Source organism: Rhinatrema bivittatum, chromosome 8 (assembly GCF_901001135.1).
Source record: "Rhinatrema bivittatum chromosome 8, aRhiBiv1.1, whole genome shotgun sequence".
NCBI classification, from domain to species: domain Eukaryota; kingdom Metazoa; phylum Chordata; class Amphibia; order Gymnophiona; family Rhinatrematidae; genus Rhinatrema; species Rhinatrema bivittatum.
In genome coordinates this window covers 57,490,665-57,518,565 of record NC_042622.1, presented here as the reverse complement: position 1 = coordinate 57,518,565, position 27,901 = coordinate 57,490,665, and the positions used below count along the sequence as shown (strand labels likewise).

At 41.5% G+C, this 27,901-nt stretch overlaps 1 long non-coding RNA gene across 1 annotated transcript; it reads left to right on the top strand.

Annotated features, from left to right (window-relative positions):
- The first annotated feature begins 1,240 nt into the window (after window positions 1-1,240).
- On the top strand, window positions 1,241-22,793 carry LOC115097466. Its single transcript, XR_003858286.1, has 3 exons — window positions 1,241-1,556; window positions 8,511-8,613; window positions 19,651-22,793. It is a non-coding gene; the product is annotated as an uncharacterized LOC115097466 (long non-coding RNA).
- Window positions 22,794-27,901: the final 5,108 nt, after the last annotated feature.

Genomic DNA, 27,901 nt, shown 5'->3' with positions numbered 1-27,901 from the left:
GTCAAGCTTATACAGCTGGCAACGGGGCCACATCCTTACAATGCAGGCAAGAATAACTGAGTAGACTGGATGCACCATGATTTTTCCCAGCTCTAAAGGGTGACCAAAATGATAAGGGGCATGGAACGACTGCCCTATGAGGTAAGGCTAAGGAAGTTAGGGCTGTTCAGTTTGGAGAAGAGACAACTGAGGGGGATATGATAGAGGTCTACAATATCATGAAAGGACTTGAAAAAGTTAATGTAAATTGGTTATTTACTCTCTCAGATATAATAGATGGACTAGGGGGCACTCCTTGAAGTTAGCAAGTAGCTCATTTAAAATGAATTGAAGAAAATTCTTTTTCACTCAGCGCATAGTTAAGTTCTGGAATTCATTGCCAGAGGATGTGGCTACAGCTGTTAGTGTAACTGGGTTTAAAAAAGATTTGGATAAGTTCCTAGAGGAAAAATCCATACACTGCTATTAATTAATAAGCAATAGTAGCTTGAGATTTATTTAATGTTTGGGCCTTGCCAGGTACTTGTGACTTGGGGCTTTATTTTCTACAAGTATCGTACGCGGTAAGGGACGTTTCACACGCAAAATGTCCCTTTTCGCGTGCGATACCAAAATGGGGGTGGAGTCGGCCCCGGAAGAGGAGGAGTCGGGGCATCACCGGGGCCGATTCCGCGAAGCCACTGCGAACGACGGAAAGGTAAGGACCTTTTCGCGTCCTATTTCGCTCCCAATAGCTACACCTCCTATGGTGGCGCTATTGGGTGCGAAACCAGCAGCGATCGCACCGAGACGGTGCGATTGCTGCCAGCTAGCACAGGCCCGCCCCTCATTTCCTAAAGTATCGCAGGCCTGCGATACTTTAGGAAATGAGGCCCTTGGATTGGTCACTGTTAGAAACAGAATACTGGGCTTGATAGACCCCTTGGTCTGATCCAGTATGGCATATCTTATGTTCTTACTATGTATATTACTGGGTAGATTAGGTGTTTTTTTTTTATCTCTGCCTTTCTTTTAAATTCTGTTGTACTTCCTTTTGAGAAGTTAGGAATATAGTATGAATTTAGGGAAAAAAAGTATGTTCTGAAGTCTGTCAAACTTTCTATGAAATCCAGTTCAGAATTAGTCACAGACCTTACAGCAGACCTTCCTTAATGTATTTTCTTTTTTTTTTTTTTTTTAGTTAAAGAGGAAAAGATTAACAAGTGCACTTGTCATGTCGAGTGACCCACTGCAGGCTGACATCTGAAGGGAAAGTTTAAACAAACAGTGCTCCGCCTCTGCAGCACGAAGTGAGGACATTTAAAAATAGGCAAGAAACATGGGCCGCATAGAGCACCTCTGTACCTTTTCAGACATAAATCATTAAGAAGTCAAATCTCCTGACGGATACACCTGAAAAAAGAAGCAGCAGCAGAGCGAAGTGAGGGAGGGGGGAGACACAGAGTAAGCAAGGAAGGTTTATGTTTGTCAAGGTTTTGCTATGGAAATGCTTAAAGAAGACAATAATACATTCAAAGTGTGGCCCAGAGAGGGCGGAGCCCTGCCTGCATCACTGGGTAAGCTAAAAAGTTTAACTTAACGCCTATAATGGAAGAATGAGCTCCTCTGAATGAATGGGACTTGTTGAGGACATTAATATGTCTTAAGCACCCAAAGTGAATATAAAATTAGCAGCCGTGCTATTTACTCCTTCCAGTAACGGAAAAGGTGTGTGGAAAAGGTTTGGCCACGGAGAATTTACGCTGACTGGAATGTACTTTTTGTTTCTTTAAAAGGCTGTTTCATGGAGCTGAATGCTATCGGGGGAGGGGGGTGGGAGGCTTGATACAGAAGCTTCCTGTCAGTGTCAGCAAGAGAATATAGAGTTGGATGCAACGTCAAAGTACCAATGAAAACATTTCCCATGAAGGTCATTAATTATGACAGTTTAACTTGGCAAGAAATGATTTCATGAAAAGAGAAAAAAATAAATAAATCTTGGGCAAAGATTTATTTAGTTCCTTGTTTTGGCAATCAGAAGTGGTGCCTGAAACTGTTTATGTAAAGCTATAATACCGCAGCAAAATCAGAAGGTTTGTTTGTAATCCTATCTAGTAAGGTCATACACTGGCTGCATGAAGGGGGTTCTGCGTACCAGAAAAACTTGTATCTGCTGATTCAGGTGAGCAGTTTAGGATTTTATGGCCCTTTCTAGGGTTGACATGAAGCTGTAGAGAAGATCTGAAAGGAGCTTTACAGTTCATTTTCGCATTTCAAAGGAAATGATGTGTACGTGCATCAATCTGTGATTAATACCACGGGCCTGCTTTACTAAGGGATCCGCTTTTAAAGGGTTTAGCCACTAACTTTGGGAGTTGAGATGACAGCCTAACTTTTCGGCATGGAGTTTTACGAGTATTCTGAATTTAGGAGTGCATGGAGATCTCCCCCGGTAGATGGCTCTGGTGTCGAGACCTCAGGTGTGCCCAGCTAGGCTGAGCTGAGCCCAGTCAGGGGCCTCCCTGGGCCTCTCTGACCTTCCTCCTATGTCCTCAAAAAATTCCATGGCTAGGGATCTTCCTGCCCCCCACTTACCCTTTCCCCCTTCCCCCACTTCCCCCTTCCCTGGAGATCCCAATTGCTCCTGCCCTCTAGTGATTCTTTTAAAAATGGCGCCAGCAGCCCTGAGGATAGCTCCAAGTGATGTCACTATGGCACCAGTCTCAGGGCCAGCCAGCACCATTATGTTGTACAGTGATATAACTGTAGGCCCAGGTAGGCCTGAGCCCCACCATATTTCTGGGGGAATGGAGGGGAATTGAAAGGGCCTGGGGAAAACCCCAGGGAAGCCTTGGGAATAATTGGTGGGGTCTGTGGGTGCTGGGGAGACCATTTCTTTTAACAAAATGAAAACACCTGAAAATCCTCCTGTATTTTTGTGCAAGGCAATTTTCAGTTTTTTCCATTCAGCGTGAACAAAAAGTGGCCTTTTTCAGTTTGGATGTGCCATTCATGTACAGTGAATGCATATTCCTAGTCTGTACACCAAAGGACAGGATGGGTGGTTGGGAGCTTGTGGAGTTAAGCAGTAGACCACAGGTATTTTTGAAGGGGATAGCTAGTGACAGAAGAACCTTCCATCCTAGGCAGCCTATTTTTGACCCTCCATCCTCCACTCCCATAAAAGAGGGAACCCTGAGATAATGTCAAAGGACTACATTCACAGATTAAATTTGAAATTGGAATTTAGAAATGATAATAACCAATTCAGACAGTAAATTTTTTTATTTTCTCCCACACATTTAGAAAAATCCATGCCAAGGTTTAGAGAGACTTTAACTGAACTAAGCCCTGGTACGGAGTATGGCTCCTTCATTCCTAACCACACCTACATAGGCAACCAAAAAGTAGGTGAAATTAGGTCAGGGGAAGCAAGTTAGGAGCTTAAAAAGGTGAATTTTGAAAGCCCAGCGTGCACCTCAATCGGGGAATGTGTGAATAAGTCGGACTTGCGCATGCCGACTGTATTTTAAAAAGCGCCCAGATTCTCATGTAAACGCCGTGGTGCGCATAGCTCAAAGATTCCCAAAAAGGGGCAGGGCATGGATGTGGATGGGGTGCAACATGGGCATGTCAGGGCTTAGCCGAGAAATACGTGCATAAATACTTACCCGCCTCAGCGCGCACCAAGGTCCCCTGCCAAGTAACTTCTGCTATGGATGACGTGTAACTTGTAAAATAAAAGAATGGAGACATTTCTGAGGGGTTTAAAGGGTCTGGAGTATCTGAGGGCAGTGTAAGCTATCAATCTGGGTGGGTGGTTGGGAGGACCTAGCTGATAACTGGGTGAATTGATAGATGAACTGGTAAATTGGGAAAGGCGTTGGTGCATGCCCCTTTTAAAATCCCCTGACTTACGCAGTAGAAGCAGGATTTGTGCCGCCACGTGCGCTCTCTTAAAATTTGGCGTACATGTGTGCGCAGCCAGGCTATTTTATAACATGCATGCACATACGTGCTCAAGTTATAAAATAGCCGCGTCCCTGGGCACAGGCTGATGCAAGCACGCAAATGTGCGACTGTGTACCTAGGTTGCAAGCTGCTGCTTAATGCTGATTTTCAATTTTAGGCACCTAACTTAGGTGCTCAAAATTTGGAAAATGAATATCAAGCCTGAGGCGAGGGATGAGAGGGTGCTCCCCCCACCCCCTGAAAATGCACAGTATAGATAAAATCATCCATAGGGCCAAGGGGTTTCTCTTTGAAGTCTGTCATTTTCAGTGATTTGAAATTCTTCATGAGGCGGAAAGCAGGGGGTCGGAGTTCCCAGAGGAGTGTCTGATAGCGTGTCAGTGATAATATTTCTAGGAAGCTGGCAACTGCAACACTCACAGGTGAACCCTATGACCTGCCTCCCACATTTCCCCAGCATTTGCCCTTTGGAGAAGCGGGGGATGGGTGAATAGCGGGGGGGTCTGTGTGTGACAAACTCTCTCCAGGTCAGTTCAAGTGTATTAGGTGTCCCAGATGAATTTTACAGCCTTAATACCCCCTCATTTCCAGTCCTCACTGTATACAATTAAAAATTGTGCATTTATAAACAGATTTTACATGAAAAGGACATTCAATATCACAACATGTATATTATTTTGCATGCACAGTTGTGGTGCCAACCAGAAAACACTTCAAAAACAATCACTTTGAACCCATATTCTATTAGACCTATTGTAACATGCATTCAATGTGGGCTTGGCTCTCAGAAAGCCATGAGTAAACTGAATTACAGTTACACTATTCCAATGCAAACCTCCCATACCGAAACAGCACTAAATGCCAGCACTCACAGTAACAATCCTCCTGATGAAAAGGCAACATTGAAAATACTCCACCAGGCTGTAAAACATCAGTGCACCTCCTATTTGGAAAACAGAACAAGCCAGAACGGAATGCCAAAAGAATACCTCATCTCAGTCACATATGCAGATCACAGATAGACCCTCACTAAATACAGAATAAAGAAGACCATAAAGTATAAATAGAAAGAAGCGGTCAAAAACTGAACTGGACACCACAAGAAGCCAGAGTCTATTTACAGTGCAACATTGGAAAAACAGAGAAACCATCATTTCTCATAAGACAATAATGAAATCAAGAAATATAGCACATCTATTATAATAATAATATACTATTAGAAAGAATAAAAGGTGAATATTAAAATCCTGCTGCTCGCCAAAACCGTGGGATACGTGAGTGTGTTAGACCGGGGCGTGCCAAGCCGATGTTAAAAGCTGCCCAAGTATGTGCAGATGTCCCGCTACCTGCACAAATGAAAGGTTCTGAGAAAGGGACCTGGCATGGATATGGTCTGAGAGGGTCATGGGTGTTCCTGGATTTCATCTGCCACCTTCTGCCGCCTGCCACGTAACTTTACTTTTGCAATGGATGCGTGTAAGTCGTAAAACAAAAAAAACTAAACTAAACTAAACACATCAGCAGGGTTTTAAGGGTCGGTGCTAACAGGAGGCTATTAAACTAGTGAGTTTGGAAGTTGGCATAACTGGGAACAAACTGATAAAACTGGTAATGGCTTCGGCATGTATGTCTATTAAAATCCCCCAACTTATGTGGTAGAAGCGGCATTTGAATGCATAGGCGCGTGTCCACTTAAAATTGCATGCACATGTGTGTATTCAGGCTATTTTATGTCATATACATGTATATGTGCAATTGTGCATATGTTATAATATGTCCGCTTAGCTGGGCGCAGGCCAACGGATGCGCGCACATGTGCACCTGCGCACATGTTTAAATGTTACTGTCCCTATATTTCTAAACAGCTGTGAAACAAAACATTATTCTATAATTAAACAAAAATATGTAATTAAAAAACTCACAGAAAAACGATAACATATTTCAAAACATCAAATAACACCCAACAATTAAAACAATTAAGAATAATAATATTCCCCATTCTCCATACCTTGGATCTTTTGATTTCCAGTCACCCTTCGATTATTGTGGGATGGAGTCCACCACAGTTCCTCCAGACTGTCTTCTTCAGGCAGCAGTGGGATGGAGTCCACCACGATCCCGTCGAGCCTCTCTTCAGCCGAGGTGGGATGGGGGTCTGCTGCGGTCCTGATGGGCTTTGCTTTGGGCCACAGAAGGATGAAGTCTGCTGCAAAGCCCACAGGCACTTCAGTAATCATATGTCTGTGGCAAGGTGAAGCAGCTGCTGCAGGAGTGTTTTGAGAAGCACATTTTGCCACCCCAGAAATGTTGCCACCTGAGGCTGCTGCCTAACCTTGCCTAGTAATGATAGATCCACCCCTGGCAAGTCTAAATGTGAGCAACCAACTTTTGGCCACCTAGATTTAGATACATTTTCAGCTGAAAATGTAGGTGCCTATCTTTGTCTGCAAATTCACCTAAATTTAGGTGGCCAAAATTTGGTGACCTAAGTGAAGCACTGAATCATTTTTGAATCGATCCCTAAGTTGTTTTCCTATAGTAAAATGGGAGAATAGCCAAGGAAGATAACTTAAAAACATGTGCATGCGCATGCTCTTATACACACGTGTAGGGACGCGTGTGCTCATGATCATGTATTTTATATTTTGCGTGTAAATGTGCACACACTATATAAAATATTCCTAAATCTACCCAACAACAAGCTCGCCTATCTAAAAGATACACAGCATACATTTTCAACATAGCCAGATAAGTAACATTTTAACACTTATCTAGCTATATTAGCAGGTTAAGTAGCAGATTTTGAGACTTAACAGCTAAATGGCAGCAAAATTGCCACTTACCCAGTGACAAAATATATCCAGATAATTGGCACAAATCTCCTATATGCAAATATTTGTGCTCCAAATTTTAATCATTTACACATGAAGATTTAACTTGCATATTTTGCTTAGCACTTGTCGGCTTTTGCACATGTAAGTCATCAGATTTTGTAATATGTGTGCGTGAAGGACATTATCAGTTTTACCAATTAGTTCACCAGTTCACCCAGTCCATCTCTAGGTCATCAAGACCCTCCTGGTTCTTCAGGTTCAGATCTTCCCCATTTACTCTGACCCCTCACCAGCCAGTATTTGGCTATAAAGAGTTTTATTTTCACATACGCCAGATAATTAGTGGGTGTAAATAAAATATACGCAGGTATCGTATATATGCACATCACTTTCACAGGCTATAAAATAGCAACTTATACGGGTAAATGTTGGTCTTTCCCTGGAATGCACGTGCATGCTTGAAGTTTATAAAATAGTATTTATGCAACTATGTGCTATTTGCAATTTACATATGCACAACTCTGAAAATTCACCTTTTAGTGATTAAGGATTAAAGAAGGTAATTCCAGGTAAATAAAAACAAACAAACAAACAAACACAACTTTTCCTCACAGTTTTGATAGTGATATATCTGTATTTGGAGCACATGCCAAATTTCCCCAGACTGCTGTGATAAAATGTACCAACTATTCACATTCTGCTTTAGACAACAGAAGCAACGTCTCATCAAGTGTAGAGTCAGATGAAAAGATCTAATGGTCATGGCAAAGTATTCTGATTTTTGGGTTTGAATCCTAACTTCTGGCATGGATTCTCTGTGAGATCATAGATTATAGTACCTCAAAGAACTTCAGTTTTTAAGAATACATTATATGACAGTAACTTTTAAACAAGCACGCTGGTGCACATGCGCATGCGTTCATCATTCTGTGCCCAGGGACGCAGCCATTTTATAACATATGGGCCAGATTTTCAAAGAGTTACGCTCGCCGGGCCTATTTTCAAAAGGCCTGGAGACACGCATGAAGTCCCGGGACGCAGGTAAGTCCCGGGGCTTGCAAAAAGGGGTGGGGTGAGGTGGGGGCATGGCCAGAGGCTTCAGCATGGCTGCTTGGCTGGTGCTCACAACTTACTTCAGCCCCAACTTGAAGTAAGTTTTGCAACAAAAAAATGAAGACAAAGTCAGGGGGGAAGGGGCGGGGGAGGTAGGGGAAGGGAAGGTGGGGTGGGGTAGGGAAAGGGGGAAGGCAGCGCATCTCGGAGTGGGCTTGGCGCATGCAAGTTGCACAATTGTGCACCCCCTTGCACGCGCTGACTCCTGATTTTATAACATGCGCACGCCTGTGCACACATGTTATAAAATCGGGCGTACATGTGTGCGTGTCAGGTAGCGAGCACACATGTACGCCCGCGCGCACCTTTTAAAATCTACCCCCATATGCGTATATGCGCGGATGCTATTTTAAGTGGATGCATATTTATGTGCTAATTTCAATGTGAAATCCAGGAACGCATAAGCCCTGTCCAGACCACACCTTTTTTGGGACTTTTCATTTGTACGTGGAATGGCAAGCATGCACATACTTGGGTAGTTTTTAAAGTCTGCTCGTTGCATGCTGGCTTGACTTGTGTGCGTATCTCCTGGGTTTTGGCATGCGCCAGCTTTTAAAATTCACCTTTATTTGGGTAGAAGTAATAATGATGTTATTTTGTTTTCCATTTCAGAGGCTGTTCTCCTGTTTGAGTAGCAAAATTCTTTGCTGTTTGTCAATAATTTACTGAACATGTATCACGCTATTAGTTCATCTCTATGCCATCAAACTTAGAGGTACGTACATCCTTGTACTTCAGTCTTTTTCTGTCTGCAAACTGGGACACAATTGGCGGAAGCTTCATAGAAGCTTCTTTAGACATTGACATGCCCGCGAGACCTTTATGACATCACAAAAGGCATTCCAGGAATCCAGGATTGAACTGAAATGTTTGTTTTTCTCACCATTTTTATTATTCATTTTATAGGTATTTAAGATAACTGAAAATCATTTTCTTTAACAGTACTGATGACTTGAATTACTTGCTGCAAACAAATGACAGAGGTCAGGCGCCGTTTGATTATTTGGAGTATAGTACAGCATAGCACAAACACTGCACACTGCCAATAACAATTTCACCTTTACTCCATTTCATGCTGGTCTGAAACTGCATGAAATGAACAAAGAATAATTTTTTTTTTAAAAAAAGGGCAAAAGAGGAGAGAGCATGAGTCTGTAAGTGATTTGAAGTTGCAGGGGAAGTTTGTAAAAGCACAAAGACTTCTGCTGGAATTTCTCAGCGCTGACACACGAGTCCAAGGATTGGTATAACCCCTCAAACAGGCTATTGAACCAAAGTGTATTGCTCGCTGTCATAATAAATAATATAGCCATGGCAATAAAGTGATTGAGAATGTTTACAGGGTCTAATTCTTGGCTAAATAGAGTGCATTTTTTAGGAGCCATGTGGCAAAGGCTCATCACATCACTGGAAGACAAACCAGTCAAAGTACACTTAATAGAATTGCTTGGCCTGCATAGGTGCACTGTAGGTAGGTACTCAAGACATGATTAACTATGACCTGTTTGCAATTTGTGTACTGCTAAAGGTAAATTCCTAACCTTTAGTGGTTTCACTTTAGGATACAATGTTGTGCACCATTTACTGCAGATGTATATTCTTAATGTAGTTCTTCCTTACCTCAAAGGCGACACTAACACTTCAAAACAACACCAGCTAGATTTGATCGAAAAATGGGCTTGTCTGTATCTCAGATCTCTTGCTTCCTCTTTTGGCTTTATTCCCAGGTTTTTATTCTTATTTTTCCTAATATATTTTATTCTGGTATGTTTGTAGGAATGTTGAGGATTTACAATGCAAGGTGCGTACCTTTTCTTGTGGCCACACACCTTGCTTGTACAACATTCTTTCCTCAAATTTACGGGCTAGCTGCTTATTTTAGAGTGATAGCGGTTTGAGGGAAATCTTTCTTATTTCCATTTTGCCACCAATTGCAATTAGAATTTAAGGCCAGCTCCATTAAAGTCAATGCAACATCTAAAAATATTTCTATATGCATAGGGTAGTGAATGCAGGGAAAGTATTCCCAGAGGAGGTGTTGAAGACGTAAACACTAATGGAATTTTAAAAAGCTTGGGATAAGCAGAGAGGGCCCCTAATGGCAAAAGGGAATGCAAAGAGGCATTGGGGTAGCCTGCCCAGAGCAGTAGTTACAACCCAAACAATAGTGTTATAACTGTATCAGGCCATCATGATGATGCAGGTAACCTTCATGGGGCTTGGGGGGGCTGGGTTTTATGGACAACAGCCCCATGATGGCTGTGGGAAATTATTACAAAAATGAGTAATTAGTAATTACTACTATGACATGAAAGAGGGCCTGATGTTGGGTTAAACAGTGGTCTTGTAAGAATCAAAGTTAAAGATGACAAGGCCTGAAATCACTTACTATTTATTTATTTATTTATTTATTTATTTGTTTAATTAATTAATTAAAAGTCTTCTATACCGATGTTAGTCGAAACATCACCTCGGTTTACATGGAACAAAAGCAACAGAAATTACAAGTAACAGGGGAAGGGTAAGGGGTACAAAAATCCATAAGGAGAGCAGAGAAGCATAGGAACAAACAACAAGTGAACTATAATGTCATAAGAACAAGGTCATAGTCAAATTCAGGTCATGATCCATCACAATTCAATATTCATCAAGGGTGTTGGGGAAAGGCTTGTTTGAATAGCCAGGTTTTGAGCTGGCTATTTGTAAGTATTTACTTACTAATGGAGTAAGTATTACTAATGGAGTAATACTCCATTAGTAATACTCCATTAGTAAGTATTTACTTACTAATGGAGATATTGAAGGTTAGCATTCTTTTTTTCAGCTTATTAATTATTTAGTTTTCGATTACAACTTCAAGGTTAGCATTCTTTTTTTCAGCTTATTAATTATTTAGTTTTCGATTACAACTTCAAGACAGCTTCAGAAGATAATTTTAGGAGCTACATCATATAAACTTCAATAACAGTGTGGTAATAAGAAAGAAGAAATCACAATTATAAGCAGCTCCAAATTTAAATCCATTATAATGGAGGTCAGCAGTTTTAACATACTTTGGGTAAGCATGGGACAAATATGGCAGGCAATGTTGGGTAAAGGATGTGGGGGTAACTTAATGTTGGATTGCATATAGGAATTTTTATGCTTATCTGCCCGAGGTGGATGAATCTAAATTGGGCATAGTATTACTAGATGGCTTAATTTGGTCTTTATTTACCATCATCTACTATCTGTTATTATGAGCAACAATGAGTTGCTATAGACATGCAGGCCAAAAACATAGGATGATGGCAGATTGATGGCCTTTCCATATGGTTGCTACTTTGTTTCTATGTATTTATGCTTTACTATATATGCATGAGGTCTGCATCTCATTTTACTTTAGATTCAGTTCTGGAGACTTTGTCTCAAAAAGGATAAAGACAGGATGAATGCGGTCCAATGAAATGTAACTGAAATGGTGTGGAGTCAGTATGGAAAGACCTGCAGTATGAAGTGCAGGGGAGATATGATACAGACCTTCAAAAGTTCTAATGATGCACAAACATCAAACATTTTCTGTTAGGATTACAGTATGAAACTCCAAGAGGGAAGACTGAGAACCAACATCTGGGTGGTGGATGCCTGGAATATCTTTCTTCCCAGAAGAGGCGATGAAGATGGGAGCAGTACTGGAATTCCAAAGGGCATGGGATAAACATTGCAGTTCCCTAGAGGCTAGAGGATGGTAATGAAGAAACAGGGTAACATTAACTTTAGATGTAACATTTCTACATGGGGGAACCTGCATGGAGTGATAGTTACTACCATTAGCAAAGTTGGGCAGATTGGATGGACTGTTTGATTTTTATCTACTGTCATTTACTTTGTTACTAAGTAACGGGAGCGACCAAAGTCTTTTACTACCTAACATCTTCTGAGAAATGACTATGGAACTGAATTAAAAAAACAGAAATCTTAATGATTTTGTTCACTTTCCTACTGATAATGTTGATAGTGAGTCCTGAAGACAACCACTCTCTTCTCGTATGACCTCTTTCATAGACAATCTGCGAGACTTTAGATAAGTCACTTTATCTCACTTTATCCTTCAGTCTTCCTAACTGTAAATGGTCATTGATTCTAATATGTTTATCAATTTTACCTTCTCTAATTAAATACTGTTGCAAAGCATCCAAAAAGGGAAATCAGGTGCTCTGTACCTTACATGTTGTTGGTTATTTCTGAAACAATTTTAATTGTCCTTACATTTTGTCAAGAATTGGATATAAAACACATAAAGCCCCTAATTTCTTCTAGGGTTGAGCAATATTAAATTGCAAACTGTAGTCAGTGTCACATCCCTAGAGGTAGAAATTCAAAATTCTACCATCCTTCCCAAAATTGTCATCAAGTTTCTAAATTTTTTCATAAAGTTTCATTATGTTTTTGGAATAGAAAGCTTTTTTTAATCATCTACCCCAAAAAGAACTGGATCAGCTTAGAATCAACGTTCTCTACAAAGTGTATGGAAGAACACTGACATCTCCCCCCACCAAGCACACTCCAGTTAACCTACGGTTTAGCTATTGCCTTGTCACATTGCTTCATCATCTTCAGATTGCTAGATACTATCACCCCAAGGTCCCTCTTTTGCTCAGTGCACAACAGCCTTTCACTTCCCCCCACCCCCAACCCCCCCATCACATACAGATCTTTTGGATTACCGCACTCCAGCAATCCAGTCATTGAAAGGGACAGGCATGCCCCTCTCTCTCCACCTCCCTGCTCAGCAACAAGCTCTGAAGGGGAATCCCACCCCCCCATACTCCCCCTTTCCCACTCAGTGTACGCAGACCTTAAGTTAGGGTAGGCAGGCACCATCTCAGCCCTCTTGGTGACTTGAAATGTCCTATGTGGCCCTGATTCTAAAATTATAAATGGGAACATTACCCTCTAAAACATTTGGACCATCCCTATTTGCCACAATTACTCAGGGGATGATTTATCAATTTTCTCTTCCATTCAGTATCTATGGAAGAAAAAAAAATGGCAATGTAACATAGTAACATAGTAATGGCAGATAAAGACCAAATGGTCCATCTACTCTGCCCAACAATTTTCTTATGGTAATAACTGATGCTCTATGCAGGTTACCCCCATGCTTCTGTTAAGGGTAGTAACTACCGTTCTGTATAGGTTTCTCCCATGCATTCTGGTAAGGATAGCAACTGCAGTTCCATGAAGGTTTCTCCCATGCATTCTATTAGGGGCAGTAACTACTGTTCTGTGTAGGTTACTCCCATGCATTCTGTTAAGGATTGTAACTGCAGTTCCATGAAGGTTTCTCCCATGCATTCTATTAGGGGCAGTAACTGCCGTTCTGTGCAGGTTACCCCCAGTGGAAATGTTAAACCTTCCCTTTTTTCAAGCCTTTAGGGATCTGCAGTGTTTGTCCCATGCCCCTTTTGAATTCATTAACTGTTCTTGTCTTCACCATCTTCTCTGGGAGGGCATTCCAGGCATCCACGACTCTCTCCATGAAGAAAAATGTCCTGATGGTTCTGAGTCATCATCCATGGAGTTTCCTTTCCAACAGAAAAGGTTCAAAGTTCATGCGTTATTAAAGCATTTCAGGTATGTGAAGGTCTTTATCATATATCCCTTGAACCTCCTCTTTTCCAGGGTATCCATATTTAGATCCTTGAGTCTCTCCTTATAAGTCTTCTGATAGAGACCCCACACCTTTTTGGTTGCCCTTCCCTGGACCACCTCCATCCTGTCTCTGTCCTTTTAGAGATATGGGTTCCAGAACTGGACACAGTACTCCAGGTGAGGCCTCAACAAGGATTATCACCTCCTTTTTCTTACTGGTTATTCCTCTCTCTATGCAGCCTTGCATTTTTGTGGCTTTAGCTATCGCCTTGTCACATTGCTTTGCTGTCTTCAGATCGCTAGACACTATCACCCCCTAGGTCCCTCTCTTGGTTCGTGCACAACAATATTTCACCCCTATCATATACAACTCTTTTGGATTAGTGCACCCCAAATGCTTGACTCTGCACTTCATGGCATTGAATCCCAGCTGCCATATCTTTGACTACTGTTCAAGCTTCCTTAAATCACATTTCATTCTCTCTACTCCTTCTGGCGTGTCCACTCTGTTGCAGATCTTAGTAGCACATTTAAGACTAATCAGAGAAAGTTCTTTTTCACTCAATGCACAATTAAGTTCTGGAATTTGTTGCCAGAGGATGTGGTTAGTGTAGTTAGTGTAGCTGGGTTCAAAAAAGGTTTGGATAAGTTCTTGGAGGAGAAGTCCATTAACTGTTATTAATCAAGTCAACTTATGGAAAAGCCTCTGCTATTACTGGCATCAGTAACATGGGATCTTCTTGGTGTTTGGGTACTTGCCAGGTTCTTGTGGCCTGGTTTGGCCTCTGTTGGAAACAGGATGCTGGGCTTGATGGACCCTTGATCTGACCCAGCATGGCAATTTCTTATGTTCTTATGTTCTTACATTCCGCAAATAGACAAACTTTACCTTCTAACGCTTCCACAATGTCTCTCACAAAGATATTGAACATCCTAGGAAAATAAGCAACATTTTTCTTGCTGCATCATGTTATCAATTGCTTGTACCAAAGGGGAAACAACAGGGGCCTGATATTCAGTGCTACCTAGCTGGATAAGTAGGGACTTATCTGTCCAAGTGATGGTGCCTGAACATCCGGCCATGCTCAGCAGCTGTCACTTATCTGGATAAATAGTTTGCCAGTTAAGTAGTGGTTGGGACCATCCCTGAGTTTGTTCATAGGCAACCATTATGCCTGTGCCTAGGTTGGCAAATATTTAGTGGCAGCAGGTTGGCTAAGATTTGCTGCCTTCCAGCTCTGCTGAATCTCATTCAGCAGAGAACAACCCTCTGCTACCCTGTAATAGAGCTTTATAAGAGGTGGTGATATTCACACTTATTGTTACGCTCGCCAGCCACAGCAAACCACAACCAGCACCACTCACCCGCAGCCTCTCGCTCCCTCTGGCTTCTGGCATCCTTGTAACTGCAGCGAGTTGCTGCCACCACTCCTCTCCTGTTCCAGCCCTCCTGCAGGTTACATGGCGGCTGAGACACCATCGACTGCTGCTTCCATCTGGGCCTTCCCTAGGCATGCGCGCGCACGCCACCTTGGCTCCCTTTAAAGGGCCAACAGCGGGAAAAAGCAATCCAGGCCTTCTGATGACGTCAGGCCTCCCGGCCTATTTAAAGACCGCCTCTAGCTCCAGCTGACTGACTTGGCAACGAGTTCTCTGGATCCTGCTTCAGCGTCTCTGCTTCGGAGGTTCCTGTTTAGCATCCTTGCCTTTAGTTCCTGCCTCAGCATTCCTGCTTCGGAGGTCCCTGCCCCAGCTTTCCTGCACCAGAGGTCCTGGCTCCAGCCTTCCTGCTTCGGAGGTCCTGGTTTCCATGTGCCTGCCTTGGAGGCTCCGGCCTCTGAAGTGCCTGCTTCTACATCTCAGCTCAGCCGCCTCCTCTCCACACCTCAGTTACAGACGTCATTCTGATGTCTCCGGCTCTGGCCCATCTGGGCCTGCCTTTGACCTTGACTGGACGTGACCATCGCCTTCTGCTGCCTGCCTTTGACCTCAAACTGGACTAGATTGCCCTTTTGCCTATCATCTCCAGCTCCACTCTTCTCGGACCTAAGATCCTACCTCGGCCGCTCTTCGGGACCAGCCATGCAGAGGCCCACCTAAGACCAGCCGGCCCCGGCACCCAAGGGCTCAACCTGCGGGGAATGAGGACTGGTACTGGTGAAGTTCCTGTCAGCCTCTGCTTCCCATCCGGCCTCGCCTCCCAATGGTGAGGACCTGAGGGGCTCACCCCCCACAGGTAGTGCCAACTCCACCTCAGGCCAAGGGTCCACACAAACCCTAACACTTATCTGGCTAAAGGCCTCATTCACTAAGCATTTTACCCATAGACACAAAATGGGAAAAAGCATTAGTGAATCAGGCCCTAAGTTAGCTGAATAAATTAGATCTGCTACTGAACAGGTCTAAAGTTAGCCAGATATACTTATCCTGCTAACTTTAAAGTTATTCAGGTATATTCAGGAATGCGATCATACTGCTGAATATCCTGGCCAAGTTGGCTGGCTAAGTATATCCAGCTAACTTAGAGGTCATTCATCAAATCGCAGTAATGCATGTGATAATTACCACATTGCGATTTTAATATTTAAATTTGACATTAAAATAAAAAAGGGAGGAGTTTGGGTGGGGTTTTGAATAATGAGGGGCCGGTAGCATTGCAGGCGATAATGCTTCGCACATTATCGCCGGCAGTAGTGCCAGAAATAACTACACCTTTTCTACTGGCGCTATGGGGCAAAAGTGTTCAGTGCGGCCGCAACTCTGACGTGCGATACCGCACCACCACGATGCGGCCGGCTACACACTTTCGCCCCTCCACCCTTTTTTGGCCAAGGGTGATCATTCCGCTATATTTATAGCGGAATGATGAATCCAGGGCTTGGTTAGCCGGCTAGCTTTTCAATATCAATCCCTAGATGTCAATATCTTAGAAATATTCAGTCTGACTAGTAATGCCCTGCTGACTAGAAACACTGTGGACTTAGCAAATTGAAGCCTATTAATGATAAAATGTAGTCCCCACTAACCACATGTCATAATGAATCCTCTTGCCAGATGGTTTCCATTGACAATATTTATATGTTGCTGCTAATTATATTGATATTGCATATTGACAGGTGCTGTTGAACTTGAAAATAAAGGCAGTTTCACTATGAGAAATCAGAAAGAATGCTTTTTCTTCCATGAAGTCTGCAACATTGAACTATACATGTTTGTTGGTAACATGGCTGGCCACAAAGAATGAGCTAGTAAAATGCACACACCACACTGATGCATTATGAGGTCAACAATCTTGTAGGAAGCAGAAGTTTGGACAAAAAAAGTCTATCTCCAGGTACCAGGATAAATTAAAAACTTTCAGGCTTTTTTTTTTTTTTTTGTGCTCTCACGCAGAGGGAAAAGAAAAGAACCGAATCAGTCAGTAGGATTGACAGATACAGCATTTTCAGTTGCATAAATCTCATCTGTAGAAAGAATGCCTTCGGGCTCAAAGAATTTGTCTGTGACCCATTGTACTTTTTTTTTTGGGTTCAGCGAGACTTTGAGAAAGTGTAATGTCTGTTCCCAAATGACTGTGTTGTTTGTCTTCAAGTAGCCTAATATGCAGACAGGCCTTCAAATGAACATATCCAGGGTGCTTTCCAACATGCAGTCTGACTTTCAGCTGGTATTCCAAATGACAGATACTGCATATGTAGTGCTAAGTACTAGAAGGAGATATGTCAATGGCCAAAAGATGTCCTGCAGTAGGTTGGAGAGCAGAGAGAGAAAGAGAGGGATATTTTTTCTTCAATTAAACCAGCTCTCAAGTTCCCATGTAAACTGTATTTAGGAGTGGAAATTTTTTTTTACCTATTCTTTGGGTGGTACAGAGATCTAGAATTCCTCAATCCCTACTTTTCTCAGCCAACTCAAACAAGGATATTGTCCTTTTAATGTCTTAAAGGCTCTGTTTTCTTGTAATGCCAAATGTAATATTTTTTTGAAAACATTACACCAGAAGTTTTCCAGCTGAAAAAACAGGCTGGTGAAAAATGGTTTGAGAAAACGAAATAAACCATGTAAAAGCTGTGCAGGGTGTGTATTTAGTGAACATCTGGATTTGGGTAGTTAAATTACCTTCCCTTTATTTTTTTGCACAGCTGTTCGAAAGAGTCCTGAGGGCAAGGAGACAGGTCAAGGGACAGGGGGGTTACACCTTTTTTTCCACTCCTTTGCACCTACCCAAGGAATCCGGGCCACATATGTCTTTAATAAGTGGGCACACAAACAGCAGAAGAAAAAATAAAATCTCAATTCCTGTTGCCTCTGTACAGCATTGCTGAAGGAAAATAAACTCCGGATTTCAATTTTTTTTTTCTCAAACAAAAACTTATGGTTTTAATAAAATATTTCTTTAAACTGTATGAGGTTTCTCCCAGGGACCATAGAGAACCAGCTATTTCTTTGACTTTTGGGAGGGGAAGGGCGAGGCGGGATAGATTAGGGAGTTTATGTTACACTTTGTAAAGAGAGAGCAAAAACCCAACATTCAGAACTCTTGTTTCCAATATCACTCACTAAATTATATATAATTTTTTTGTGAAGTTCACATCATCTGTTTGTTTACATTTCATTCCTGCTGGTTGCTTTGCGCTCCAGCTTGGTGGTATAAAAAGTAAACATTACAGAGAAGGGGCTTGTTTTAGCTCTGTTGAATCACCATTGACTTTTTGCTGATAGGGTTGTCGAGTGAAGGCGAGAGGTTAAGAGATATTGATGTCCTGCTGAAAAAAAAAAAATCAATGTTCACAGGTAAAAGCTCACATCCTTCAAACTGGCAGTTGCAACTGATCTAGGGATCTAGTCTGGACAATTTAGCTTCCTGTGCACTGGCTTGTAACTTTGACATCAAAAGCAAAGTGGTACAGACATTAGTTAATATTCTCAGTCACCACCCTAACACTGCAGTTTTACCAAAATTATATCTTTTTAAATAGTTTAATTGGCAGTGGGAATAGAGCAAAGCACCCTCATTCCCCTTCTTTCTACTTTCTGTAACATTTCATTCTCAGGGTATAGTGAGTGTCTAAAATTTTTGAGAGCTCGCCTTATTTAGCAGCTTCCACTATTATGGATCTCAGTGAACTGGGTGTGCTACACTATTGTTTAGCACAGGCAGCTTTTGATATAACTATTCTGACAGATCTACAATAATCTGGCCAGGCTTTTAAAATTTAAATGTCTAAATATAGTTAAAAGGCATATAATCTGGGCATCCGGAACCCATCCGCCCCTCAACCTGAGTCATTTAATCCACAAGAATTACAAGCACTGCATTATATTGCTTTGGAATAAGTTGATCATGGCTTTATTATTATTAACAAAGATGACAAAAATCTGGTGCGAAACCTCAACCTTACGTACTCATCTCCACCCCCTACCTCCCCATGGGGAGGGTTCTGAACCTGCCCCATTTCAGGTGCCATTCCAGGGCTGTCAAAGTGACCTGCCCTTCCTGGCCGCTTCTGCGGCTCTTACTCTGGCACAGCGCAAGACATACCATATTCTTGCCAAAGACAGCTCTCCTCCAAGGCCTGCTGTGTATCACAAGGTCCAGCTCTCTAACGCCCAGGCCTGTTATGCTGAAGGAGGCTCGCACACTCCCAGCTTCAGTGCATGAGTTTTTCTCTCTGAAACTCGCTGCTATTGTGGATTTGAGCTAAAACACCCTGCTCAACCTTAGCCATGCAGGCTTGTCCTGCCCTACCTCCCACATCATCAGGAGGTGAGGCGTCGGCTTAAGGACCCAGCTGCAACGCTGAACTCAACTATTGCCAATCTGCCTCGGAGCCAATCTCTCTGCACACTCCCAGCTTCAGCGCGGGAGTTTTTCTCTCTGAAACTCGCTGCTAATGTGCATTTGAGCTAAAACACCCTGATCAACCTTAGCCATGCGGGCTTGTCCCGCCCTACCTCCCACGTCATCAGGAGGCGTCGGCTTAAGGACCCAGCTGCGATGACGGAGTGTTGCGTGCCGAAGGTGTGCGAAAAAGGGGCATGCCCCTTTGTGCGCCCCTTAGTGCGCATCTCATATTTGCCATATTCATATTAAACCTCTGCTTTTGTTCTATTTCAGAAATTAACCGGACTGTTCAAGATCAAAGCATGAATATACCAACAGTTACAGGAAATGGAAGATATGGACCACTTCAAGTTATGTATCATACAACAAGACCTCGCCAACTAGCCTCAATTTCTACAACTAAGGTTCTACCGAACCCTCTGTTTTGTTATTCACATCTCTAACTATATTATTAATTAACGCTCAGTCTATCAGGAAAAATCTCCCATAATAGATGATCTAATAACAGATACATCAGCAGATATAGTCCTTATAACAGAAGCTTGGCTATATGAACATGATACAATTATCTTAAATAATCTGTGCCCAGAAGAATATATTTCCATGTCACAACCACGTCCCAACCGAAGAGGAGGTGGGTTATTGGCTATTGTTAAATCTTCTATATTCCCTTGTAAAAAAAAAATCCCAAAAAATGAAAGTATGATTGAAATTCTTTTAATCTGAACTAGTAGCTTGAACATCTGTTTAATATATAGTCCTCCAGGTACACTTACAAATCACCTATCCACATTTCTTGAAATAATTGTAACATTACCTTGTGATCTAACAAATACCATACTCACTGGAGACTTTAATTTGCACTTTAATAACCCACAGCCACAATCCTCAGTAGTAAACCTAATAGATGTACTTTCTGGCCTTAATTTGGCAACTTTAATAAATGAACCAACTCACAAATTACTTAACACTCTTGACCAAATCTGCTTCAATCAATCGATTTTTGACTTTTCAACTGAAATTACCCCTGTCCCATGGTCAGACCATTTTATGATAAAAGCTGTAGGAAAAAATAAGAAAGCATTAAACAATAGTACTACTTTAAAACACAACAAAAACATAATTTTATGACGCAAAAAGATTAATACCGAAACCTTCCTTGATTTCTTAATACCTACAATAAGTCAGAAACCACACTCTGATGTGACAGAAATGCTATCTTTCTGGGATAAAAGTATAATAGAGAACATGGACATTTCGGCACCTTTAAAACCTTACAAGAAATCCTCAAAAATTACCTCGACGTGGTATACTGACTCGCTAAAAACATCTAAGCGTAAACTACACAACTTGGGACGTAGATGGCGAAAAAAAATCTCTATCAGCACGCAAACAAGCCTATTTTACTTACCTATAGAAATACAAAGAAGAAATAATAAATGCTAAGAAAACATACTATACAACCAAAATTAAGAGCGCCAATGAAAACCTGAGAGTATTATTTACTATCGTAAAAGGATTAATAGCAATGCAAGAAAATCCATCTCATACTGCAACTGATGATTTATGTAATAGCATAGCAAAATATTTTGAAAAGAAAATAGAGGATATCTCAACTGAATTCTCCATACTTCCTATCCCGAAACCTACAGTACCTGAAGCAGCCTGTTCCTTTTCTGAATTTACAACTATCAATAACAGTACTATTGTCAATATACTAACAAAATCAAAACCTTCAAATAGTCTTTTTAACCCTTGGCCTGGTTACTTACTCAGAAACATCAAAGACCATATTGCTCATTCGATTGCTGACATAGTAAATGCATCACTTTCACAAGGTATATTTCCAGCATCTCTTAAAAAAAAAGTCCATCTTATCAATTCCCAAAAATAAAAATCAAGATTCATCAGACATATCAAATTATCGACCTATTGCTACCCTACCTTCAATAGCTAAAATCATTGAATCAATTGTACTTCATCAACTTTCTGACTATATAGATGACAACAACATATTACACATCAATCAACATGGTTTCAGAAAAGGACATAGTAAGGAATCTTTACTCATTTCATCTTTCGATTCTATTAGAGGCTTCGACTCAAATATGAACTATTTCTTGGTATTACTTGACATATCTGTAGCCTTCGATACTTTAAATCATGATATTCTACTATCCAACCTGACACAAATAAGCATTAACGGATCAGTGTTTCAATGGTTCTCTTCTTTTATATCAGACTGTCCTTAAAGAATCATGATTGGAAACTCAAAATCTGAATGGTACACCACCAAGACTGGTATACCACAAAGATCATCACTCTCTGCACTCCTTTTTAACATCTATCTCTTACCGTTGTGTCATCTCTTAGCTGGACTTAACCTAAACTTCAAAATCTATGCAGATGATATCCAATTTATTATTCCATTCTCTGAATCCTGGTCAAAAACCTTCTCTCTACTTCAACTCTACCTAACAACAATAAAAACCTGGCTCTCTCACAACAGACTAAAGCTAAATGCTTCAAAAACAGAGTTAATCTTTCTATCTACAGTTCCGGACTCAATCCATCAACCTCCCAAAAATCTCATATTTGAAGGTCTAGCAATACCAATAAAATCATATGCAAAAAACCTAGGCATGCTCATTGATTCCAGATTATCTATGACCAATAACATATCAGCCATAGTAAAGAAATCCTTTCTCAAATTACGGTACAAATGTTAAAAAAACTAAAACCCCTATTACTTCCGTCAGATTTTCGTTCAGTCACACAAGCATTAATTTTAACAAACCTAGACTACTGTAATTCCTTATACTTGGGACTATCCACATCTGCCATCCATCCCCTACAACTTGTCCAAAATGCTACAGCCCAGATTCTGTTTAATCTACCTCGTAGGGAACACATCACACCTGTATTGCAGCATCTTCATTGGCTACTGGTATCTTACCGCATTACTTACAAAATTCTTACAATTATCCATAATCTACTATACAGCTCTAACTCAGTTTGGCTTTGCTCCCTATTAAGAATATACAAACCTACCAGACAGCTTTGCTCTATGGACAAATGCATTTTAGAAATACCATCTGTAAAAATTGCAAGTTTGGCATTAACTCGCAAACGAGCTTTCTCCGTCGCAGGTCCGACTCTCTGGAACTCCATTCCTGAACAAATTTGTCTAACTGCAAGTACCAAAGAATTCAATAAATCTTTTAAAATCTACCTTTATACCATTGCCTACAATATCTGCTAACCATTAAACACATTTTCAACAGGAAATTCTTTACTGTATTAGTTTTAAATAGCTATATATGGTATGAACTATGATGCATTGTAAATGTGATGTATTTTATGACTTGCTTTGTTTTGTCTTTTAATTATGAATGTTTTATTGTAAACCACTTAGACGGTAGGCTACTGCCCAATTTGCAGTATATAAAAGCTTTTAAATAAATAAATAAATAAATAAATAAATAAGAAAGATACACTCCGATTGGTTGAAGCACTAGATAGGCAGCTACATTAGAAAATAGCAACTTGGCATCTTGTGAAGCTGGGAATTGCCGTTAGAGAAAGGCGCTAGTTTCTATTACTTTGGGCAGTCTTTGAATGCTATATCAATAAGCTCAACAAATTACCAGTGACTGATACTGCAGAAAGGGCCATGCCACCCAAGTCAGTGACTCTGGAGGTGCTTGCCACCAGTTCTCTCAGTCTTAAGGCCACAAAGAAGGCCATCATGAATGCAGCTCAGAAAAGTGCCAGAGGTGGACGAGTAGAACATGAGTAATTGAACATCACCCTTCGATGCTCAGACCCACCTCACATACCCACCCAACTATTACTACTTCTCCATAAAGGAGGTTGTAGGGTTAGACTAGTTCCTGGCTTTAGCAAAGAAGACCAAACCTGCTAAATGGGATTTAACACTACCCCCAGGACACCATCCTTCTTAGCCTCCAGGATGTATGGCAACACTAAGGATTCCAGGATTATCCCAGCATCCAAATCTCTACCAGTTAAGAATGAAGTCACTGCTTCACACCCTCAAGTACAGGCTCTCCAGGTAGCAGAGGCAATGAACTATCGCAACATGTCCCTTACATCCTCACTTCAAAATCCCACAGATGTTATGGCATGGGCTGTTCCATCCGATCTGCCTCTGGCGCCAGTTCTCAGAACCAGGATCGCTTTCAACAAGAAAGAGAGCCCACTATCTCATTGTGAGTTCCAGGTACATGGCATGCTCTAGGATTGCTATTCAGGTAGAAACAAACTATTACAAATTCATGGAGAAGCACAGACCCAAGGGGGAATTTTGCAGACTGTGAATTAATCACCTGACAATTGCAGCACTGTCACACCAGAACACCACTGTACTGTTGCTCAAACTGCTGCTCCAAACTTGTAAAGCTACCACAATGGGAAATAATTTCAGGAAAGTAATGTGCTGTGCGACTACCCAGTGCAAGAACATGCTGAACATTTTGAAATAAGTGCACAAGATAAATCACCCCATTGGCATGCACCTTTCATAGGAGTTCACCTACATTAGGCAAAAAGCTGACTCAATGTCCACTTTTGCCATGGGTGCACTGCAGCTGCAGCCACAGCTACGTAGTAGCACAAAGGAGCAGTCAAAGCAGTACATTCTTCCTGTGGGATGAAGGAATTCACAGAGTAACCCTTGGGATAAGAAAGATTGTATATCAACCTATATTTTCCTGAATCCTTAGGAACTATTGCCAATTGAGAAACAAATATTGTAAGAAAGGGTGTAGAATGGAATGTACTGCAAATACGGCTATAAGAAATCTTGAAGCCATTTCAGAAACCCTAACAACTCGATGGCTCGGGACTCCAGATATCTGAAAGCCATATCTCCTGATCTCCCAATCAGCCATGGTAGAGGCCCTCAAAATCAGCAAAAGATTACTTTCTGGCACCATTTCTACCTTTCAAAGGCACTTAGCAAATGGTGTTTATAGAAAACAGTCAGAATTTCAGTCTTTATATCCATCTACTTACAATCTCTCAGGATCATTTATCAACTCATGTTATGGCATTTTTGCATGTGTTAACGCATGCGAAAAGCACCATAATGCATGGTGCAATGCAAATTTTTAAAAGGGGAGGGATTGGGGAGGAGTCGGAGGCGGGAATTTTGTAAAAATGGGCTGGCTTCATACTTTGCAAAGCCATAACGCATGATATCGCACAGTTTAATGCCGAAAATGACTACACCTTTTTCATTGGTGTTAAGCTGTGAGATATGCCCATAATGCAAATTGCGATTTTTTCACAAATTCCATTTTGGGCATTTTTAGGCTATGGGAAGGGCATGAGATGCAGGAGGAGGAGGAGGGGGGGGGGAGGGAGGGAGGGAGAGAAAGAGAGCCTCTGGGGGTGGTATCATAACAAGCAGCTATTTATGCTTCTATAGGAGGCCCACCTAGTAACTCGAGGTGAGGTTTAGGTAGTAGTGTAGTGGTTAGGGGCCACTTTTACATGCAGAATGAGAAGTATGAACAGAACAGTACAGTCTTGTGAAGCTTTGATGTCCTTCGGAGTGAGGAAACTCAGTCAACGATGAGGTTTGTACAATGTTCTCTCAAACTAGCTTGATGTTACCCAGGTAGAGAGTCCATAAAACACGCCCCTTTTTATATTGCATGCAATATTGCTTTTTGATAAATCTAGGCCTCTGTTTGTATTATAGGTTATATTATAAAATAGAGGACAGTAACACAAAATGGAATTATTACTCATTGCAGTACCTAGTACACAACAGTGACAATTTCCTTCTATTCATACCATTCAGTCCAGCCCCATATGGGGACACATGGTTAGTGCAGGTCACTAATTTTTGTTTACAAATTAAATTCTACACTTGATGGAAGGTTAGCCTGTCAGGATGATCACATTATCCGGCCAATAACTGTGTGTTGGTAAGTTTATTTCTGTTTTTTGCCAATTTCCTTCTATTCAATGGTTGTGGAGCCACACAGCTTGTGCACACATGTTTGAAATGGCAGTCATGAGGGAGGAGATGTTTTTTTGTTTAAATCATCAGCAGATATTTGAAGGTGCAGAATTCCCTCTAACCTGCTAAATGCCACCAATTGGTCCTTGAAAGGGGTGTGTCCCCTGTCTCACCTTGTGAGCTTTGGGATCATGCAAATGCCTAGACATGTGGGTAAGCCTCAAGTTGGTATCCTGGGTCTTCCACATGACCCTGGGATTACCAACCATTTTTCCCTGAGGGCTTCATCTTAATTGAGCCACGTGAAGCCCTCATACTATTTGTACGTGCATAGTATTGCATCCATATAGGACCATAAGGTGAAAGTCTGGGAGATATTTGCTCTGCAGACCACCATAGCTAATCACACAAAGGACCAGACCCAGTTGACCACATCCCATTGGGCAGGTCTCATAGCTCCCATCCCTCCTTCACTTGTGGTGCGTTTGATCCTGTCCTGTGCACCTAAAGGAAATGGAATATGTGTATGTAATGACGCTTCCTGATGCTGAATAGCAGGAATGTATCCCATAGCTTGGGGTAATTGGATGGACTGTCTTGCTCATCAGAGTGCTGCCTCTGTAGGAAAGACCAACGAGAGGAGATTGAGCTGGAGGAGCTACAAAAGGATATTTGATTAGCTGATTACCAGATATTTACTGTGTCAGATTGCCCAGTTTCTTCATGATGTGGCCATATGGCATACTGGGATGTACCTGGAAGAAGCCACATGACCCAGCAGCTGAACATAACTGGATATTCAGTGGCTATTACATGGTCAGATAAGTCATATTTATCCTGCTATCTAGCAGCACTAAACATGCTTTGAATATCTGGCCCACAGTATTTTGGCCAATAAATAGAAGAACTAGAAATAAATCTGGTTTAGAACTTGATATTTACATAAATGAAGATTGAAATTTGATATGAACACCTTGCTATCTGAATGTATTTAGTTAGAACATTTATATGGTGTCTTACTCAGGGTACTGAACAATAATGCAAGAACATGACAAACATCATCAGACGAAGAATGAGCAAAAGCAAAAGTAAAGGGATGGGTTAGACAATTGATAATCTGGTCTGAAGAGATACGTTTTAAGTTTGGACTGAATAATTGGGACGTGTATTCATCTGAATTGGAAAGTTGATCAGAATGAGCCAATTTTTGGTTCAATTTGGTTCATCTGAACTGAAAATCAACTTATTCTGTAAATTTCCCAAATTTTCAATTTCTTCTTTTCTGTGAATAGTGCACACACTATTTTCTAAAAAAAAAAAAAAAAGAAACCCCAGAAAATGAAAAAAATATAAAAATGGAATTTGGTTGGAAAATGACCTGAACCAAAGCAAACCAAAAAACAGAAGCCATATCATCCATCATATTCTGAAATGCTTTCTAGGATTGGGAAACATACGTTCAATAGGCAACGCATGACATGGTTTGGACCATGCCTGATACTAATTACAGAACACAGCTATCCAGGAGTTTACGCCTTAGCTACTAGGGACAGTAACTTTCATACTGGTGGGTGGGCTCACATGTAAGCGAGCTTGTCAGCTTGTGCCCAGGGACGCGGCTGTTTTATAACATACAGACGTATACGTGTGTATTAGCCTAACAGCGAACACATATGTGCAAATGTTTCTTCTACCGCATAAGTGGGGGCATTTTAATAGACATGCATGCCAACATCATTGCCCATTTTCCCAGTTTATTCCCAGTTTGCTCAGTTAAGGGATAGGACTTCCAAGCCCCCTCCCCCTTAGTTTATTAGCCTTCCCTCTCCCTGTTATCCCCAACCCTTAAAACCCCGCTGATCTGTTTAGTTTTTTTTAATTTTATGACTTACATCCCCTCCATAAATGGGAATGAACTGGGAAAACGGGCACTGATGTCAGCATGCATGTCTATTAAAATACCCTCACTTATGCGGTAGAAGCGGCATTTGCATGCATAGGTGCGTGCCCACTTAAACTGAACGCATATGTGTTTGCATATACGCCTGTATGTTATAAAATAGATGCATCCCTGGGCACAGGCTGACAAATGTGCTTACATGTGAGCCCGCACACCGGTATGAAAGTTACTGTCCCTTGAATGTATTCTCTATGGGCCTGATTTTCAAAAACATTTATGTGCTTAAAATGGTTTTACACATCTCAATGCATTTTAATGAGCTTTTAAAAATTGCTACAGTATATGCCATTGAATTGTCCATAGGATTTACTCATTAAGGGGCAGATTTTAAAAGCCCTGCGCGTGTAAATCTAGCCAGATTTACACACGCAGGGGACTTGCGTGCCGGCGCGCCTATGTTGCATAGGCAGCCGGCGCGCGCAAAGCTCCAGGACTCGCGTAAGTCCCGGGGCTTTGCTTGAGGGGCGTGTCGGGGGCGGCGCAGCAGTCGGGGACATTCTGGGGGTAGGGCCATGGGCGTGATGCCAGCCCGGGGGCATTCTGGGGCGTGGCCGAGGCCTCCGAACCAGCCC